The sequence below is a fragment of the Nicotiana tabacum genome, chromosome 17, assembly GCF_000715075.1.
Source record: "Nicotiana tabacum cultivar K326 chromosome 17, ASM71507v2, whole genome shotgun sequence".
Classification (NCBI taxonomy): Eukaryota; Viridiplantae; Streptophyta; class Magnoliopsida; order Solanales; family Solanaceae; genus Nicotiana; species Nicotiana tabacum.
In genome coordinates, this window is record NC_134096.1 from 95,955,089 (window position 1) to 95,966,552 (window position 11,464).

Genomic DNA, 11,464 nt, shown 5'->3' on the forward strand with positions numbered 1-11,464 from the left:
CAACCATCACCAGATTCTCCTTATTACTCATATTGGGAAAGGTGCAAGGACATGGTGAAGGCATGGATAACTAATTTTGTGTCTAGAGAAATTGCCACCAGTGTCATATGTCTTAAGACTGCGAGAGAAGTCTGGAAAGACATTAATGAGAGATTTGATCAGTCAAATGGGTCAAAGTACCTTCAAATCCAAAGGAAAATTAGTACAACCACTCAAGGTTCATCACACATTGCTACCTACTTCACTAAGCTTAGGAGCTTATGGGATGAACTAAACTCCTCTTATGTTGGTCCAGTGTGCTCTTGTGAGGCACTTTCAAAATTCATAGAGGACCAACAATTGTTTCGGTTTATGAATGGATTGAATGAATCATATTCTACTGTCAAGAGTGCCATCACGATGATGAACCCTCTCCCTACTATAAGCAAGGTTTACTCCCTTCTTCAACAGGATGAGAGTCAAAAGGAATCTCTTTCCAATGTTTCCAACTTTTCTGGGGATTCTGCATCTTTCTATGTAAATCGTGCTCAGTACAACAACAATAAAAACTTTACCCAGAAAGTCAATTTTGAACCCAAGAAGAATGTGTCCACAGTGTCATGCAAATACTGCAAGAAACCTAGATACATAGTGGAAAAATGCTACAGGCTGCATGGTTTTCCCCCTGACTTCAAATTTACTAAGAGTAAGAAGTCTGCTTCTTGTGTCCAAGGTGATATCTCCTATCATCAATCATCTTCTGGGTTCAGTCAGTCTCCTGGTAACTCTGCTTCAGTTCATGGGTTCACAAAGTAGCAGTATTAACACCTCCTCACTCTATTTCAACAAGCTCAGGTCTCTCCTGGTGCTGCACCAACCATCTAATCAGATGAGGATTCTGCTTTTGCTCATTTTGCAGGTTTGTTTACTGCCTATGTTGTAGAATCTGTAGGTTCCCATGTATGTGCTTCTTCACAATTAGAGCCAAACCCTTGGATCTTGGATTCAGGGGGCACTAATCACATGACTCCACATAAATTTTTGCTTCACAATGTTGTGCCTTTACCTAAACCATTTCTTGTCACCTTACCTAATGGATACAAAGTTAAGGTTATATCAACTGGTTCCTTGAATCTAAGACATGATATAACTTTTCCTAATGTCCTTCTAGTACCATCTTTTCATTTCAATTTGATCTCTATTCATCAACTTATTACTCAGTTGAATTGTATAGTAGTTCTTACCAAATTCCATTGTTCTCTACAGGGCCCTTCTCTGAAGAGGCCACTGGTAATTGGTAAGGCTGCTGGCATGCTCTACTATCTTCATCTAGATGGAGATCTATTCCCCAACACAAGTTCTTCTCTATCTTCTGTTGTTAATACAACTTGTAATAAGTCTGTTCCTGCACCTTTACATCTTAATGTTCCACCTAGTTGTAATCAAACTTCACTTGTTAATAAGATGGATCTACTTTGACATCAAAGATTGGGTCACATGTCTTTTCATAAGATGCAGTCTATTTCTTTTCTGTCTGACAAAGTCTCTACTAAAAAACCTTTTATTTGTTCAATTTCTCCAATGGCTAGACAACAAAGACTTCCCTTTCATGATAGTACTATTTCTTCTACCAAACCTTTCCAACTAGTTCACATTGACATTTGGGGTCCTTACAATACTAAAACTTATAATGGTTTTAAGTATTTCCTCACTTTAGTTGATGATTTTACTAGAGCCACTTGGACTCATCTTCTTTCTTCCAAGAGTAATGCTTTGTCAATTCTTAAAGCTTTCACTTCTATGGTGAAAGTTCGCTTTAACTCCTCAATACACACTTTTAGATCAGATAATGCTTTTGAACTTGGGAGTAGTTCTGAAGCCATCAGCTTCTTTGCTTCTCAAGGAATTTTATATCAAACTTCCATTCTCTATACTCCACAACAAAATGGTATTGTGGAAAGGAAACACAAATATCTTTTAGAAGTCTCAAGATCCCTAATGTTTCAATCCAAACTACCATTGAAATTTTGGGGGGAATGTGTCCTCACTGCTACATACCTTATCAACAGGATGCCCTCACCACTTCTCCTTAAGCTTTCTCCTTTTGCAAAACTTCATGGGCATCCACCCTCCTATGATCACTTAAGATCATTTGGTTATCTCTGCTTTGCTAGTTCTCCTAAGGTAGGCAGGGATAAATTTCAATCTAGAGCCATTGCATGTATATTCTTAGGATATCCCTATGGCAAGAAAGGTTACAAATTATTCTATCTGTCTAACTCTTCTATTTTTCATTCTAGAGATGTGGTATTCCATGAACATACTTTTCCCTATTCTTCTTCCACTTTTTCCCATTTCAATGTGTTACCTCCCACTTTTGTGGATATCCCAGATTCTCCTCCAGTGGTTACTCCCTCTATTAACTATCCTAATCCTCTCCCCAATTCTCCTCTTGCTCTTTATTCTTCACCTCCTCCTGTTTTCCCTATTTCCTTTCCTTATTCTCCTAATTCCACCACCATTGTTTTTGAACCTCCTCCCTTAAGAAAGTTCACTAAAATTGCTATTCAACCCTCTTACTTTAAGGATTATGTCTGTTCCTCTGTCCTCTCCAATCATGCTTCTACACAATCCAAGATTTTCTCTAGTAAAGCTCACATGCATAAACCTCGGTTCTACCAGCAGGCTGCAAGTAATCCTACATAGCAAGAGGCCATGCTAAAGAAATTCCATGCTCTTGAGGCTAATCAGACTTGGGACATTGTCCCTCTTCCCCAAAATAAAAAGTTTATTCCCTGCAAATGGGTTTATAAGATTAAGCATAGGGCAGATGGGTCTATTGAAAGGTACAAAGCTAGGTTGGTTATTAGAGGTGATACTCAGAGGGAAGGCATAGATTTTACTGAAACCTTCTCCCATGTTATCAAACTCACCACCATTAAATGTCTCCTCACTCTTGCCATCAAGAAAGGTTGGATTGTGTACCAGTTGGATGTCAACAATGCCTTCTTACATGGTGATCTCCATGAGGAGATCTATATGAGAATCCCTCCTGGTCTTGATGTCTGCTCTGCTTCTTCTTTAGCTCATCTAGTCTACAAACTTAAGAAATCTCTCTATCTCCTTAGGCAAACTTCCAGACAGTGGTTTTCAAAACTGTATGAGGCTTTGCTCTCAAGGGGCTACAATTCTAGTCTCAATGAATACACTCTCTTCACCAAATCTTCTTATGGATCTCTAGTGGTATTGGTTGTCTATGTTGATGATATCTTATTAGTTGGAGATGATCTAACTGAAATGCAATCTCTGAAATCTTTTTTGGATGCTCAGTTCAAGATAAAGGATTTGGGTTTTGTCCATTATTTCTTAGGTCTGGAGATCTTAAAGACTCCTCAGGGTTATGTCATGAGTCAACATAAATACACCTCTGATCTTCTTGCTGAGTTCAACTGCAATCATTTTTCTGCTGTTGTGACTCCTTTGGACCCTTCTGTCAAGCTGATTATAGATATGGGTGATCCACTTCCTGATCCTAGTCTGTACAGGAGACTAATTGGCAAGCTCAATTTCCTGCAGCACACTAGGCCAGATATTTGCTTTTTTGTCCAACATTTGAGCCAGTTCCTTCAGAAACCTCATGTTTCTCACATGATGGCTAGTTTACATGTTCTCAGATATTTGATGGCTGCTCCTTCTCAGGGTGTGCTTCTTTCCAATTCTCCTAACTTGTCTCTTGTGGCCTATTCTGACTCTGATTGGGCATCCTGTGCTATCTCTCACAAATCAGTTACTGGGTTTTATGTGACACTTGGTGGGAGCCCTATATCTTGAAAAAGCAAGAAACAACCCACCATTTTCTTGTCTTCAGCTGAGGCTAAATACAGGGCCCTAAGGAAGGTTACTGCTGAAGTTTCTTGGCTGGTCAGACTCCTGAGGGATCTTGGTCTTCATATTTGTTCTCCTATCCCAATCCATTGTGATAGTCAGGCTGCCCTTCATATTTTCAGAAATTCAGTTTTTCATGAACGTATAAAGCATATTGAGATTGATTGCCATTATGTTCGTGAGTGTTTGAATTTTGGGCTTATCTCTTTACATTTTGTTCTAGTACTAACCAGCTAGCTGATATTATGACCAAGGCTCTATCTGGACAGTTTCATCACAGCATTCTTGGCAAGCTTGGTGTGTTTCCACCCTCCAGCTTGAAGGGGGGTGTTAACACTGATATGGACTCAGCTATTTCAACAAAAGGAAAGGGCCTAGCCAAGCAAAAATGAGAAAATAACTGGATACCGGGCCCACTACCATTTCACTTCCCATTTCTTTTATTCTTTATATTTTAGTTGATGTAAATATAAATACAGATTTTTCTTTTATGGAAGAACATAATAGAAAAATAAACAGACGCAGAGTCTGGTCTTCTCTCATCTCTCTCTCGCCCTAACTAGGGTTTTTTCTTTTCTTTCCGCCATAGCTGTTTGTGCTTCAATCTAACATCATCATAGTGTTTGTTATATGGGTGAGATCAGTAAATCTTTAAAACTTTCCATACCTATGACAGTTGAAGGTTCAAGAGCAAATGTATTCACATTGTTCCCTTGGTTCAGTAGGAGTTTGTCCATGTATATGGAATTCCAAGTTGATATGGGTGAATACTTAATCGCTGATGCCATAAGGTTTTGGATTCACAATTCAATTTCAAATTTATATCTGAGAGAACTATGTGAAGAGCCGTGGCAACAAAGCATAATGGACGGAATTATTCGAGTCCATTTGTTCTTGAAAATAACCTTGGCATGTGTAAATGTATCTTGATAGATACAGGTGATGAACAATGATAGCAAAATTTTTAACACTCGGCAGGGTAAAGAAATACTACTAACAAGTCTTTTGTATCTTGCATACCCATATTCTTCTTCATCAAATAGTATTCTCATCTTTCAGCTCACAATTAGTGCTATGACGTGTGCAACTTGTGTAAACTCTGTTGAAGATATCTTAAGAAAGCTTTCAGGAGTAAGAAAGGCACTAGTTTCTTTGGCTACATCACTAGGCAGGGGTAGATATGGTCTATCCATAATCAGTAAAGATGATATACTGAATGCAACTGAGTATGCTAGTTTTGAAGTTTCAGTTGTACAGAGCAGCGAACCAGTCAAGATTTTACTGAGGTTGGTTGGACTATCTGCTAAGATGGATGTGCAATTGATGGAAGTCATTCTTCCGAAGTTGCATGGTGTAAAGCAATTTTATGTTGAGAGGAAAACAAGAAAACTAGAAGTTGTTTTGGATCGTGAGGTTCTAAGTCGAGATCCTTAATTGATAGAATTAAATTTCTGGTTCTACTTGATGCTATATTACTCTAGCAATGTGATCCATTCATAACATGTGACTGGATAGAGTGGGCTTTAGTGACTACTATCCAGCTCGTAATTGGTGTACTACTTTATGGTGCAATTTCTGGATTACGGTCCCCAACTTACCTTGGAAAAGGTGTCTTGTTGATCATATATGTACTTCTGGGAAAATCCTTGAAAGCTCTTGCTAAAGGAAAGGCATCAGGTGCTATCAAAAAGCTTTATTTGCTACAAGGAGAAGTGAATGCTTTATTGATTCAACCTGGTGACGTACTAAAAATGCTTCTTGTTATTATAGTTTTTGTCAGTGGTATGGTTGTTATTTATATAGAGCTTTGGATACATGGTCATGATTATTGGATAAGCACTGACCATAATGGTTTTCTAGCTTTCCATCAAGCAAAATTAGGACATGGTGAAGATCTCACTGATCTGAGGAAATTTGGTGGAAGGCAATTGACTTTTATTCCATATGTCTCTTGGTTTTTCTTGGTCCATTTGACAACTGATAATAATTTAAGGCTGCAAAGGAGGAAACCTCATCTTTCTCAAGGTTGTTGGGTTGTGGTGCAACAACATATGCATGTAGCTGCTTTTTGTGCCTGGGGTGATGTTGTTTCTTCTCTTGGAGAAGTATACTCATAAAGGCATAGTGCTCTACTTTGGAGAACATATTTAACATTTGTTGATGAGCGAATTGAAAATTCAAAGAGACACAACATCTCTCTGGACTTTTATCTTGGAAATAGAAATACTATTACTGGATCAACTCATGAGTTCACTAATGATGTCGCTGGGTTGTATATTTCTACTGTTATACATCTTGATAGTGATGGGTTCGATGACAGTTTTGATTCCCTACTGTTGGTTCAAGATACTACTCTAACTGGTGTAATGGTAACTTACTCTTCTATGTATTATTCTGTCATATCTAGAGATGGTAAGCTCACTAAGGCTGCTGATGTTAGTGTCAATCTTACCAGACTCATTCTTGCTGCCATCCATGGTATTTTAGTTGCTGTTTTTGGAACTGTCAGTGACTTGGTTTGGGTTTTATGGCTTCACCAGTCAATATCTCCAACCTTGAGGACAAGGTTGTTTTAAGGGGACAGATTGTTACGAATATGGTCTAAGTTTACGGGTTTTTAAATGAAGATTTTTGGTTTTAATATGTGGTGTCCTTAGTTTATTTTATATTAGTTGAGTCATGTTGTTATTTACATTTTAGTACCAAAAGGTATCCACTTTTGTTGGTCGACACGTGTCTAGTTTGTTAGGCTACTAGTTCTTTAATACCGTGTATTCCTTGTTTTGTTCAGTTATGTTGAATGAGAAATCAATTTTATCTTCCTGTTTTTCTCTGTTTTCTTTTCTTTGCTTTCTTAGTTCATTTCCATGGCTATTCCCATTCGGGAATCGCTACACAATCGCTAATAGGAAATTAATCAATAATTAATTTGTGCGATTTATGGTTGAGTGTTGGAGCTTCCGATCTACGTGAGTATCGGTCATGGACGGTATCTCATTCAATCTCCCTCAGTACCTGATTTCTTTTTCCATCTTTATTAAAGTGACAATATCATATGACGAGAAAAAGACTGCAACAAAAAAAAGGAAAAATTAAAGTGACAATGGCAGAATTTAAAGGCAAAATGGCCTCCGGACAACTTAAACTTGTACCAATTTGTCAATCCGGTAGATAAACTTATAAGTTTCTCATTTGAACACTTGTACTTGACGGAATGAGTATTAATAAACACATTTGATCATTGATCATGCTTATGTGGCAACGACTTAAATGATGTGGTTCAAATCCGTGCAAATAAGTGATATGGCTCAAATACGTGCAAACCACGATACAAACTCACGTGAATATAACAATTTTGATTTAAAAAATATTAATTAAAAAAAAAAGCAAATTAAAAGGAAAAACAAAAGGAAAAAACTGAAAAGGATAAAACTCTCACCCACCCCACGCCCTCTTCTTCCTCTTTCACTCTTTCATTTTGTTGTTGTCCAATTCCCCCCCCCCCCCCTCTTTTCTCGTCTCTCCTCCTACTCCTCCCCTCTCTCCCTCTTCAACCATCTTCTAACAAACCTGGCATGACCACAATTCTAAGAGGAAAATGCAGGTTAGAAAAAAAATAAAGGACAAAATTTCAGTTTTGAAAAAATCAATTAATTGGGTGTTGAAGATTGAAAATTTTAGAGATGCTTTTGAATCTATGTATCAGTGAACTCCCATTTGAGATTGCTGAAAATTTCTTTTCTTTTTTTTACTAATTTGTATGGGGATTTTCAAAGATAATTTTGAAGAAAATAATGGAAGAGAATTATTTTTACTGATTCGTCTAGATTTTTTGGATTTTACCGATTTTATTTGTGTTTTTTTTTACTTTTTTATTCACTTGGGAGCTTTAGAGTAGAGAATAATGGTGTTCATTATTGATTTGGGAGATTTTAGAGTGGATGAGGATGGTGTTCATGGTGGAAGAAACATGTAGTGATGGTGCTGCCATGGTGAAGAAGAAGAAGAAGAAGAAGAGAAAGGAAAAGATTTTAATTTTTTTTAATAAATTGGTAAAAAGAGATTGGGACCTACAAATTACACATGCCAAATAATAATAGGTTAAGAATATGATGTGCCACTTGGGTCATAGCGATTGAGGAACACGCTCAGCTGGAGGTGTTTATTGATATTCTTCCGTCAAGTACAAGTGTTCAAATGAGAAACTAATAAGTTTATCTACCGGACTAATAAATGGGTACAAGTTTAAGTGGCCCGAAGGCCATTTTATCGAATTTAAATAAAGTAAAAAAGCAAGCCAAAAGATACATGTTTTAGTATAAAGAAAGGAAATACAAATGATATGGAAAAATAGGTATGATACGTGAAATGCACTGTCGGACTTTAGATCTGGTGTCGGTCTTTCAAGGTGATATTAATACCACTTTAGATTAGTTTAAGGGGTGTCACGACCCAAAATCCATTGTAGGATGTGATGACGCCTAACGCCGCCGTCAGGCAAGCCAACAGTGATTAATCAACTTAGTTACTCATTTTATTATTTTCAAAATCATGAATCCCATTAAATAAGTAGAGTAAAATCTGGTATTCGTAGAAAACCCGTGATTTTATTTTCTAATTTCCGTATAAAATATAAATTACAAGGTAAAATGATAATAATTACGTGAACTACAATAATGAACATCTAGCAGGAGTACAATAATAATACAACTCTGATGGAGACTCTGTATGTTGCGGATCGTAACAAGGAAATGTAACTCACTGTAAAGTCCCCGCAATAGCGCCCCTTTGCGTCCAAAAGACCACCAAACATATATATATATATATATATATATATATATATATATATACACACTTGCATGATAAGTGCAGCAAGTGTAGCACGACTGCGTAAATCAACACGTACCCAGTAAGTATCTAGCCTAACCACGGAAAAGTAGTGACGAGGGGTCGACATCGACACTTATTAGTGGTCTAATAACTAAAATACAGTAGGAAATAAACAAATATACGGCAGGGTAATAAACAGTATAAACAAATATAGGTACGTGGCACAATCCTCCTCTAAACAGTAAATTCAAGCTCTCAATTATCAATTACCTCCTCAACCGGAGTATATATGAAATGGACCTCACCAGATAGGTTCGTTACAACTCAAATCAGGAAAACACACGGATACACTGGTTTCTTGTCAAATATTACGCACGACGCTGCCCGAGGCGAACAACCCGATCTCATAAGAGCATTTTATAGAAATGCCGAGTTGTACGGTCCGATCCCATAATAATGTGTACACCGTCGAGGGTCGAATGACACGAACAATAGATGCGTCTATTATATTGCCGAGGCGAACGATCCGCTCTCATAAGAGTGTGGTATATAATCGTGCCGAGGCGATCGGCCCGATCCTATTAGAGTAAGAAGCTTTAACGGGTTCTTGACCTCACTCACGAATAAAAGTGTGAGTTATGAACTTTAAGGAAAGCTTTGCGATGAAAACGCACAACGCGAGAGGAATTCATAAGGGAAGCATAAATTATTCCGCGGATTATCAAGTAGCTCGTCACATCTCTACAATAGCGAGTCTATCACTCTAGGCAAGTCTAGTCTTAAGTCGTAACGCGAAATAAAGGAATTAAATGAGCAAAGATGACTCAAATAGTACAATTATAGCATGGCATGAACCTAAGTTTATCCGGACATAATCAGGAATTTTAGCATACGCACGGACACTCGTCACCTCATACGTGTGTAGCTCCCACAACATGTAGCACATAGGAATATAACACCTACGGGGTAAATTCCCCCTCATAGGGTTAGATACGAGACTTACCTCGCTCCGAAGATCCATAACCGACTCCAACGCCACTCTAACACCTCAAACCGATGCACGTCGCTCCAAAACTAGTCAAACAATGTGCAAAGCAATAAAAATATACTCTAATACTCAAAATAAATTAATTTATAACAATTTTCAACTCTGCTCGAAAAGTAAATAAAGTCAACCCCCAGGCCCACAAGCCCATAACCCGACAAAACTCACAAAATCCGACAACCCATTCAGTTACGAGTCCAACCATACTAGTTTCACTCAAATCCGACTCTGAATCGACGTTCAAAATTTAAAAATTTACTCTATGAAACTTTAGACAAAAACTCCCAATTTCTGTTTTTAAATCATCAACCAAAGGCCAAAAACGAGGATATATTCATGAAATATAATAAAAATCGAGTAGAGAATACTTACCCCAATTCATATGGTGAAAATCGCTTCAATCCATTCTTCATAGCTCCAAATATGTTAAAATGGCTAAAACCCCCGAAATATAGCTTCTAGCTAGGTATTTACCCTTCGTGATTGCGAAAAAATGCTTCGCGATCGCGAAACACAACTTTTCTCAGCTCAAAATTGCCCTTCGCGATAGCGAAGAACAAGCTGCCCAACTCCTCCAGACAGCCTATAGTATAATGGCAATAATATTTTGTACAAAACTCCAAATGACAAATGGTTTGACTTTCTGAAAACTAGATACCAACGACTAAAACTTGTATTTTTAGATTATCTCCAAATTCCTTATAGATTGCAACATATGAGCTTCCAAAGTCAGCCCTATGCAGCAGAAATTTCTTCTTCGCGAACGGGAATCTGTCTCCGCAAACGCGATTCACAGACCCCTTTCTCCCATTTTGCTCTTCGCGAACGCGGACCAATGCCCGCGATCGCGATGCACACTATTGTAGCCAAAAACCAACAATTAAAAACGGCCTAAAATTAGTCAAAAATTACCCCGAAACTCACCCGAGCCCCTGGGAACCCCGTCCAAACATACCAACAAGTCCCAATACCTTATATGAACTTATCCAAAGGCTCAAACGCCACAAATAATATTAAAATCATGAATTGACGATAAAAATCTTTCTTTTAACTTTCAAACTTCGACGAACGCGTCCGAATCATATCAAAATATTCCGGAATGACGCCAAACTTTACGCACAAGTCACAAATATACGAATCTATTTCAAGGCTCGAAACCCCAAACGGACATCGATATCACCAAAGTCCACCTCAAATCAAACTTAGAAAATTCTAAAACCTTCAAAATACCAACTTTCCACAATAAGCGCTGAAATACTCTCGGGCGGCCCGATACTCAACCCGAAAATACACCAAAGTCCGAAATTATCATACGAACCTATTGGAACCTTCAAATCCCGATTTCGAGGTCGTTTACTCAAAAGTCAAACCTTAGTCAATTATTCCAACTTAAAGCTTCCGAAATTAGAATTTTACATCCGAATCAACTCTCAACTTCCCAAAATTTGATTCCGACTATGCGTACAAGTTATAAAACATAAAGCGAAGCTAGCCAATGCCTCAAACCGCCGAGCGACGTGCTAGATCCAAAATCACTATTTAATACCTCATGCACCTACCCGTGCCACCACAACCCATGTGAGCACATTAGCTCGAGTCAGACTGAAGATCCTCCCTTTAACCTTAGTTAACAAGCCTTAGAACCAAATTCCAACATCCGAAATTCTCCACGAGACCCGATTCTAACATACGAACATTGCATCAATCACTACACATAGTACCAAA